The sequence below is a fragment of the Merops nubicus genome, unplaced genomic scaffold (genome assembly GCF_000691845.1).
Source record: "Merops nubicus isolate BGI_N331 unplaced genomic scaffold, ASM69184v1 scaffold52189, whole genome shotgun sequence".
NCBI classification, from domain to species: Eukaryota; Metazoa; Chordata; class Aves; order Coraciiformes; family Meropidae; genus Merops; species Merops nubicus.
Window position 1 is genome coordinate 5,564 of NW_008629923.1, and position 10,742 is coordinate 16,305.

Here is a 10,742-nt window from a genome sequence, read left to right on the forward strand (position 1 = left end):
GGGGGAAGAGGCGAGTACATAGTTCTGTTCTGTGTGGGTCCTGCCCTGAACCCCTTTTTACATGGAACCAGGGCAGGTAGTTACTGTATCTTTGAACAGGCTTATAAATACCACTTTCCTTAAACAGAAATGCAGAAGCTAAAGAGTAATATTTGACAGGAAGATGAGAGAGATCTCTAAACAAGGTATGATAAATTGAACAGTGCAAGCAAAATATTTTTTTAAAATGGGAAGAGAGGGGTGGAAACTGAAAATGCAGTTTCCTGTTAAAATAAAGCAGTAGCACCTAATTTTTATGGAAAGTTACACTATTTAATGTTGGGTTTTGTTCAAGACTCATTTTTTTTTTTTAATTAATGGTCTTCAAAGAAAGCTGTGTAATATGACCATAGTGTATCACAAATAAACCTAAATGCTGTCACATATTTAGGTAATTTTAGAAATTGTAGTATAAACTAATTTTGGAGGGTGGTTTATTTAATGTGGAGGTTGGCAGCATGATGAAGATGACCCTGAGTTGGTATAGATAGGGGTGACAATTAATTTCTTAGCTTGTTACCAATGCATAAGTCCCCTTTCCTTCTCTCCAGTACAACAGTTAGCCCAGAGAGAATAACTGTCCAGTGCAGTAAAGGAGAAAATAACCAACAATCAGTAGAGAATGGATGTGGCCTCAAGAAGGGAAACAGTGTTGAAGGAAAATGGAGAATGCTTCAGGGCATTACACCATTTTACTGGAGAGAACACAGGGCGAGTGGATTTGACTTTGTAGCTAAACTGCCTAAAAATGTAGGCATCTGAATCCATTTAGAATGAAGAATGATACAATGTGTTTGTTTAGAAATTTAATGTGCTTATAATGATAGTTTGGTTTTTGTTCTGTGTAGCACAGTGCTGAGAGCTAGAAGGCTAGCGTGATGTGCCACACAAAAACTTCTCAAATGCTGTTGTACATGAGGAAATCCTATTTTACAGTCTTTCCAGTATTATAGGGTGTATTCAAAAGCATATCTTCTATGTCTTATTCTTTTGGGGGTTTTTAATGTGACAGAACAACAGATTTGACTTTTTTTTTTTCCTCGCTTGTTAACTCTGCAGGGCCTAAAGCATGCGAGAACAAACTAGAGAACTTGTGTTTTATGCATTGACAGGATTGTTTACTGTGAATTAAAAATAATGGTATTTCATGGTGTCATTAAAATGACTTATTTTGGCCTTTCTTAGTTGGTATCGTCACCATAAAAGTATCCAATTTCAGTCAGCCCCTAGGTTGAGCTTGCACAGGTAGGGCTTTCAAGGCCATATATATATGTAAATATAAAATCAACATATCTTGAATCATATAAACCAACACAGGCTGAGAGGTATAATTTGCTCTTCTAATCATGAAGTAGGCCACTGAAGAAAACGGGAAGCTTTTGTAAAGAATATTTTTTGTGGTTCCCAGTCCCACAGCATATTCTGATTCTCTTCCAACACTGGTTCATTGATTACCCCACAAATGATGGTAGTGGTTACTGTGAAATGAGTCAGTATAGGATGTCAGAACTGGGTGTCCATGTTTGTTTTGTAATTCAGACTTGGGCAAGGCTTACACATGCTATATAAGATCAAGGATTCAATAAATCGGTGAAGTTCATAATGATGGAAGAAGAAATTAAGTCATTATCTTTGGCCTTATGGCTTAAAAACTAATAATAAATTTTTAAAATAGGGTCTCTGACAGAAATGTGATGTGGAGGTTGTGTCACAGGTTTTTAACTGTGGAATAAAGGTCATATTTTACCCATCTTTATTTCATATTAACATTTTCAGGACTAAGAGCTTAACAATTTGAAGGCAGACCAGTAAGGGGAGCTCTTACCAATATTTTAAACTGCTTTTTAAAAAAATCGCTGCAGCATGGGCAAAGGTGGGTCAGAGACTTATTGTGCTTTGGAATATTAATAGCTTTCTGGATATGCTTTCAGCTGGAGATGAACATTTAACTTCAAAGGATCCCTCTAGAAGGATAATTTAAGTAGGAGATTCGGGAATGCTGTATCTTTGGTTATAAAATTTCTTAGATGTTATCCAATGTTTTTCTTTCTGTGGTTAGATGCACAGTCCTGTTATGTTAAAATGATGTGTCTGAATTGTGGTCTTCCCTTCAGATACTGTTGGATGGTCTGTGTATCTCCACACCCCTAGCAACTAGGAGTTGCTCTGTACTAAGTTACATCATTTTTAGTGAGCATAAATCACAGGAGACATCATTCATACAGTCAGAAGTAACTTTAACTTTTACAAAGACTTTCTCTTTATTTCCTCATTATACAAAATGCATAAGATCATAGGGTACCTATTCAACAGAGCACAAGCACCATACCATATGGAAGACACATACAAGAACTATTCAATCTTCTTGCATTTCAGTCTGCACTGGGGGTTTCTGTGTCTTTATCCCTATAGTGTTGCTAAGAATACATAGAAATGAGACAGAGAAAGTTTTTTCCCTCATCACCCCCAAAAGTTAATAGCTTTGTTACCTTAAACCTATATAAAAGTAAAATTCAGTATACTCCCTAAACAAGCAAAAAAATCCCACAATACCTACCAGTTAGGTTTTAATATGAGGGAAGAAAAAAGCCTGTAATACCTTGGGTATCAGTGATTGTATTTTTCATATAGACATAAAAAGTGATTTTATCTTCCCTGATTGTGTAGTAGTAATAAGCAGATTAACTGCAAAATAGACAATGGATTATAAGGTTGCTGTCCAGTGAACAAATTTTAAAAGTTGAAATTTTGGAGTATTAATGTTGGCTTTTAGTTTTTTGTGCTTCAGCAATCCTAGATGTTAGTAGGAAGTCTAAGGTTCCTGGAAGAATCTTACTTTCAAATTAATATTTTTCTTTTACCAAAAGAATAACAGACTTGATACCCATGCAGGACTGTGCTTGAACACACCAAAGAAAAACCACCCAACACCAAAACTGATCAGGGAATTGATTAGCCATGGAACTAGCCCCTCAGGAAAGGAATGTTAAGCAAAATTTCTGAATGGCTATAGGTTGAAGGTGTTGGCTGTCAAAGCTATGCAGTTGCTCACTTTTCTGTTATAGAAGAGGTAGACCCAGCTATAAATGACAGGACATGAAGAACAATGAGTACACTTGCAGCTGTGAAGAAATCACTCGCAGATAAGAAAGTATTGCACATTTCCACAGTGTTGTCATGGCTGATGTACTGTCAGTAATGAGAGGTAAGCATACTAAGCAAACCTCTACAATCTTTTAGCATTTTTTGTTGTGTTCACAATGTTCTGAAGCTAGGGGACTAGAGGGTGAGTTAGGAGGGTAAAAGAGGAGGAAGAGTATTTTAGGTTTGTAACTAGCATTTCCTGTTAATTCTCAAACTGAACAACATCACAAGGAGCATAAGGACAAAACTGAGAGCTTGCACTCCAATTTAATTTTGTATCCAAAAAATGTACTGGCAGTTAGCAAGAACTTAATTGGCCTGCAGAAGGTCTTGTATTTCTCACCTGAGCCAACGTACCACAAGGACTGAGAGAGCAACTTTTCTTAATGTTATGCCTATTATTCTACCTTGTTTCTGTCCTGGATAGAACCGATTTTCCACATGGACTGATGGTGTAGTTTTGCTTCCTTTTAATCTCTGGATTATCCTACACTGGCAACGTTATTTGGTGTAAAATGTGTTTTGCACGCTTGTGGTGTGTATAACATGAGATATCTAGGTATTGCAGAAGCTGGAGATTGAGCAGAGATGAGTAACCCTGCAATAATGATAGCCATCTGTATCATCAAACAGCTTGAACTTAAGATAGTAAAGAGCAATCTCTCCAGCTGTAACATGAAGCATGCTCCCTGCATTTGGTTTTGCTTTTGGTCTGAATTGTATCATTTAATTTTGATAAGGTTATAAATTCAGTATAAAATTGAAGGAAAAGTGATGCCTTGTTTCTTAAGGGATATTTGAAGTAGATAAGCAAAGCCATGGTGAGGTCTGTGTGACAGCTTTTTGCTGCTGGCCATTTGGTTGCCATTTGGGTAAAGGCAGCTGCAAAGAGAGGAGCAGGAGAGCAGGGATGAAGAGTAGGCAAAACTAAGCATCTGAACAAATCTGTCAGGAGGACAAGAGAACCTGCAGACTTGTAACTAGTAAATGTTTCCCCTTTTGGGTTTGAGCAGCTTTTTTTAAAAAGGCATTTCTGCCTTTTTAGCCTGCTCTGTGACAGCAGGAGCCATAAGGAGCTGTAGGGAGTGGGAAGGAAGGATTCTGAGGGTGTATGTGTTTCAGAAGGCGGTTCCTAAAGTTGTTGGCTACAAGCATGAAAAAGTAGATCAAGCTGAAGCTGCCTTTTCAATATTCAGAGTTATTCTAGCTCATTCCATTTTTAAAATGTACTACAAAACAAAAGGAACTGTGAAGGTGCTGGAAAGAACTGCTATTGTTTGAATTGCTAACTACAGGAAGCAGCCTCGTAACATCTTTCAATTTGAAGCAGTGAAGGAGGCTTTCTTGTAATGTATTTTTTTATTATCATAATTATATGAAGATCCTAACCAAAACAAGTCCTTGAAACAAAGAAGAGTGCTAGAAACGGCCCAGGTTGTAGACTAGTGGTCAGACACTGGCAATACTTCATCCTTGCTTAAGCTTGAGATTTGTCGCTTGTGCCAGTATTTTAGTTTCTGCTAGTCAGGGCACTTGCCTTGGGGCATCTGGGGCAGAATCATAAACTCGATAACCTGTGAACCTCTCACTTTTGGGTCAAGGGAATACCAAAGTCTGAATTTTTTCAGTCTGAGGGCCTGCTACACTCAAAAATGACAGGTACTTTACTCCTTTGTCCTAGCAACCAGTATGTGTTGGTGTCAGTCACGTGCATTTGCAGTGTCTGTGACAACATGAAGTAATGCTATAATGAAGTATCATGTGCAATTAAAAGGGTGATGTACAGATTTAATTTTCTTCTCCTCTTAAAATTACAAAAATTAAAATACATATGAAAATAACTTGTGTATGCACCAGTGAGTACTGAATGCAATTAATTCTAAATATGATCTTTGGCACCAAGTGATTGATCTTTGTAATGAAGCAGCCATTTAAATATATGTAAATAGTGTAAAAGTGTTGAGAATATAGATGAAACACCAAGTAATTAGTTCCAATTTCTTCCAGATGTTTCTAAGGAAATAATTAAAAAGTGATAAATATACAAAGCAAATATTAGCAAAGCAATTAAGGGTTTGTTATGCAAATGTGAACTTACTACCAAGTGCAGTGAACTTACTACTCAGAATTGCTCTGCCACTTTTGAAGACCTGATCAGATGTGATGCTAAACACCACACTTAACAGTGATGTTTTTATTTCTGCCATACTACTAGAGCTGTGAAAATTAGTTCTCTCTGACAAGGAAAGATGTTAATACTATTTTGGTGAGACTATCTCAGCACTCGAAGAATACTTCACCTTAAAGTTAACTAATATGATCTAGTGGAGAAGTGAAAATTCTGACATTGCGTTATGTTCTCAAGCAGGTAACTTTCCTTTGCCCTGATGTAGATTTCCCCATCTCTAAAATGGAGATAAGAATACTTTTTCTGCTACTCCTACTAAGCAAGACTGTGGCCTTGCTTTGTATTATATCTATACAAAATGTGCAATGGAAGTCTGTTCTGTTCTCTCTGTTCCTGTTAAAATTATATATTCTCTAGCAAAGTGCACAGCTGCTTCATAAAATACACAGGAAAATAAGCATTCAATTGTAAGAGATCTTGCTATGCTAATGTGTTGGCTTAACATGCAGTAATAAGTATAAATTATTGGATCATAATAAGGATAAATAAGGATACTTATTTGGAACTCTGGTGATAAACTGTTAGAATTCTGGTGCTTAAAACCTTGAATGTTTTGGTGGCTTTTCTCTTATTCTTTCATATTGTACAGGATCTGTATTTTTGTATTTGAATTATTTGAATGTTGTCTCCATTGAATTTTGAAAAAAGAAAAAAGGATTGCATAAGCTTTGCTTTGCTCTGCTGTCCTCTTACTTGAACTGCTCTTGAGCCTACACTTTGAAATGATAAGAGGTTTTGAAGAATCTCTGTATATATATAGCATGGATCTCTGTAGATTTAAGCTAAAAAAAATATAAATTTGTATCTCGGCCATTAAAACACTTGTCTGAAAAGCCTAGGGACCCTGGACGTGTTGCTACCAGCTGCTATTTATTTTAATATTCTAATGTGGGATTTGCTGAGGAAGTTATATTAATTGCTGTTTTTAATTGTAGACATATTCAAAGGTCTCACTTTGAACTAGGGTTTCATAATGCCAAACATCTTATGAAATGTATAAGAAGGGGGCCTAATCTGATGTAGCAAATATAATAGGCAAAAATTTACTGTGTTTGTTGAATGGAGTAACACAGAGAGAGAATTATGTCTGTTTCTCCTGGCCCTTCTCTGTACCCATTTCAAGTTTAATTTATCATTCTTCAATGTCATTGTTCACAACTGTAGGCACAATTCTAGGTGAAGTCTTCCTAGTACCAGCGCAATAGTGTTTATATTCCAGATCTCTCCTGGAGATTCCTGGGAGTATTACCCTCTTTCATGATCTTGTCAAATTGGTGTCTTATATATTCTGTTGCTCCCTGGCAGGTACAGATTTTTCACCTCCTCTCTTTTCAGTTGATGCCTTCAGTTTAAAATGAACATTTACAAGTCCTTCAGTGCATTATTTTGAACTCTACTATCCTATGTCATCCTGTTTTTTTCTATTAGTCTGCTTCTGTGGATCATCCATTCTTTTCTGAATTATATTTTCTGGTTCTAGGCTGTATTGTTGATTCTCAAGCTTGTGTCCTCTGCAAATTTTATTAGCAGTCATGTTTCTGTTCTAAGGTCAAATAACAAAAATATTACAAAGGTCAGTATCATGACTGATTGTTCAGGAGCTCCATTTATAATATCTCCTCACTCTGTTTAGTTTGGAGTAACAACCACAGCCATCTGTATTAGTTCTGATCCCTTGCCATCTGTACTAATCCTCATCTCTTCAGTTTAATGAATATCTTGCGTGATGCCATTTGAAATACTAAGTAAATAAGAAATTAAAACACAAATGAATATATTTCCCTTGTTTAGCACATCGGTTACCTGACAAAGAAAAAATGTGGAAGTTGCATTTCTATTCAATTTAGTCTATGTTGTCCCATTTTCTTATTTAACAAAGTGGTTTTGTTCTTATCTACAAAATGTTTTTCAAATCCTTGTGTCATTCACACCAGGAGGAAAACTCTGAGCTTACCCTTATTTTTTGTTCCCTTTCTTGAATACAGGTACATTGTCTTCTCATACATATTCTGAGGTTGGCAGACAATTTAAAAACCATGTTGCTGCTTTTAATGTGTCAGTTCTTTCAGTATCCTGGGATGATATCTTGCTTTCCCTGTTCAGGTTACATTAAGCTCTTTGTGGTGCTTAATGGTGGGAGAAATGTGTGTGGAACGTTGGAGCTGCTTCCACAACAGAAACAAGGCAGGAGGAAGCTGGATTGAACAGCCAGTCGACTGGAGGGTTTGGTTAACCATGTGTCTGGCTGTTCTCCTCAGCTACTGAGGAAATCCTCACTTGTCTGGGGAATCTAGCCAGGCAAGTGGACTTGTTCCTCTTTCTCTAATGTGTTCTGGAGAATTGGAAGGCACATCAAAAGGAAAATGCCTTTTGGAATCAGTTGAGTGTATACTGCTAATCAAAATGAGTTAAGCCTCTGTGTGAAAAAAGTACAAGTGAATAGATTTACACCTGGGAAAAAAGTGAGCAAGTTTTCATGTGAAACTTTCCCTTGCATTAAAAATGGGACAGTCGTTCATGCTGGAAATCCAGATGGAAGTGAAGGTAGAATAACAGAGGCATTTACCAGAACAGTTCACCTGTTGTGACACAAGACGTGTAAGTAGGTCCAGTGAGGTAGTGTTCTGCAAGGTGAACTGTTTTTTTACAACACAAAAGCAATTTGCAATTTTTTGTATTTCTTTTAATTTATGGTATTTTGGTATTTCTCAGATTCCCTTTCTTTGCTGACTGAGAAACTGGAGTGAAATAATGATGTACCTTAATTTGAGTTTGAGACTTCCTGATTGTGTAGCAGATGTAGCTGTGCTGGGAGCCCTTTAAAATCTTTACTTGATTACCTTTGTAATTAATTATATTTAATTTTAACAGTTTGTAATGGAAATAAACTGAACTAAAAGGCTAAATTTCAATGCCTTTATACTGATGAATAGTGCCAGTGTCGGACTCTGTGTTCAAAGGAAATCTATATTTGCTCAAACAGCAGAATTCCCTATGGCTAGGAGGAGCAGGGACATTTCAAGAAATCCATCCAATACTGCAAGGCAGAGACATTTCAGGTTGGGCAACGGAAATTGCAGAATTTTGTCTTCTTGAAACCTGTAAATATTAACAGACTTTCTATGGTGGTCAGCCTATGTATTCATGTCAAAATCTTACCTTCAGCTCAGACATCCTTCCACATCCATTCTGCTGAACATTGGAAAGGCTAACTCAGGAGCTGTAAAGCAGCAATACTGATGCAGTGTTGAATTCCTTCTGTAAAGGCACATCTTATTGCCTTTGACCTTAAATTCATGGTATTCCAGTAATAAAATTGAGTTTACAAACCTTTCTGTACAGTTTCTTGACTGATCTTTTATCCAGTGAAGCTGGCTTGTTAGCTAAGCTTTTCATTAGATCAGTAATACCAAGAAGTGAGTAGAAATACAGCTTTAAAAAAATGTGGCATTTTTAGGTTTTATAATAAAATTAACAATGTTCTATGTGACAATTTTGACAACACAATTTTAGGTTAATGTCTCTATTAATTTGTACTGCTGAAATTGGATTAAAAGTTGCAGCTGGGCTATTGAAATGTTTATGTTGTCAGTTCTGTAATATAATGGGTTGGCGTTTTAGGTCAAGCTTATTACTCTGGAGGAAGGGATGGCATAAATGAAAGAAAATGTTGTCTCTCCCCTTGGACTTTTGTATGATTTGTGTATTTCTTTAAAAAATATTTTGGAGTGTGAATTAACTGTGTTTTGAAATGCTTAATTATCCTAGAGATGTACATTTAATCACAGAAAAAGTACAAAATAGTAGGTGCACAAAACCAATGCAATGCAGCAGTGGTACTTTCTTAAGCTTGATCTGCCTTTGCAGGCTTGATTTGACATTGTTATTACTCCCCTTCTACACATGGGTGAATGCTGTAGTCTGTCCCTGGTGCGGAATCAGGTCTTGGCTCACAGATGAAAAAGATGAGGAATTGCTCCTCTGTTGCAAGGTTTAAACATAGCCTGAAGTATCTGGTTCTAGTTTCTGGGACTTTTATGCCTCTGTGTGAGTTGCTTTTTGGAAAAGAAATATGTTGATAGAATGGAGCTGCAGCAACGATAAGAAAGTTTATCTTTCTGTGTGTTTTCCTTCAATACTCAACATGTAATAGGGTGCAGAATGGGTAGGACTCCTGCAAAGTGTCGCTTAAAGTCATATTTTGTAGAGCCTGGTGAACAACTACAACATAGGTTTCTCTTGTGGTTATGAATCCAGCTACAGGTAACTTCTAAGACAGTTGAGAGAAGTGACTAGTAGACAGCACTTATACTGCAGTTCATGTGCCAGGATTACAAAGTGGGTTAAAGGTGCAGCTGTGTTTTGGAAACTTCTCTGTGAGGTTTTCTGCTTTACAATCTCTCAATGAGTTTTTCTGCTTTACTACCTAAACTTAATTCTTATGATGTCCTGTAAATTAGGAATTGAGTTAAGGCATAGATGGCTTAAGTTAAACACAAGAATTGAGTGATACTGTGGTTTTAACTGTTTTGGCCCCTCAAATTTTTCTGCTGAAGAGGTAATCTCAATATAATCAATGTACGCCTACCAATAAAGCTACTCGTGGTGGTGGTTCTTGTCTTTTGCAGATATGCTGGAGGTAATTCAAGGACAGTGGTCTTCAGAGCTCACCAGCTGATAATACCTGCTATAATGCACCCAGAAATGGAGCCCTTAACACCCTGATAACTTTTCATTGCTTTAGCTAAAGAACTGTTATTCTGCCTTTAAGAGATGCCCAAGGATTTAGCCTCTGTAGTGCAACTGAAAATCTTCAATTAAAACAAAGCAACTTTTTTTTTTTTTTCTGACTGCAAATTATATTAACAGACAAAATCTATACCTAGCTAACACATTACTTCAGGCTTCAGTCTTGCGGGTTTTCACAGACCAATCTGGTCCTCTGTTACAGTTTGGCCCCTTTTTGAAATAGGTTCTAAGATGAAAATCTCAGGGAGCTTTGGGATATCGTGTAAAAAATACTTAACTTTTTATTTTCTGAAATGGTCAGTAAGTTTTGATTAATGAAGCCAGCAGGGGATTGGGCCTTTTCACTTCCTGCCCCCGTCTACTATTCTTTAGATGACATTTTTAGAGCTGATAGTTGCGGTTTGTTCGTGGTTTCCTTAAACTACCCAGTGCTTTGCGCTTCCTGCATTTAGGCTTTTTGTGGACTCTTTCTGAAGAATGGGACTGTGCACAGGACGTGACATTGGAATACTCCCTCAGAATTCGTTTGCAATGCGAGTCCCTTCTTCCTGAGGCTCCCACGGGTTTTGTAGTGTTTGGTGTCTCTGGATCGTATCCCGAATTGCCAGATTTGAGGGTGAAG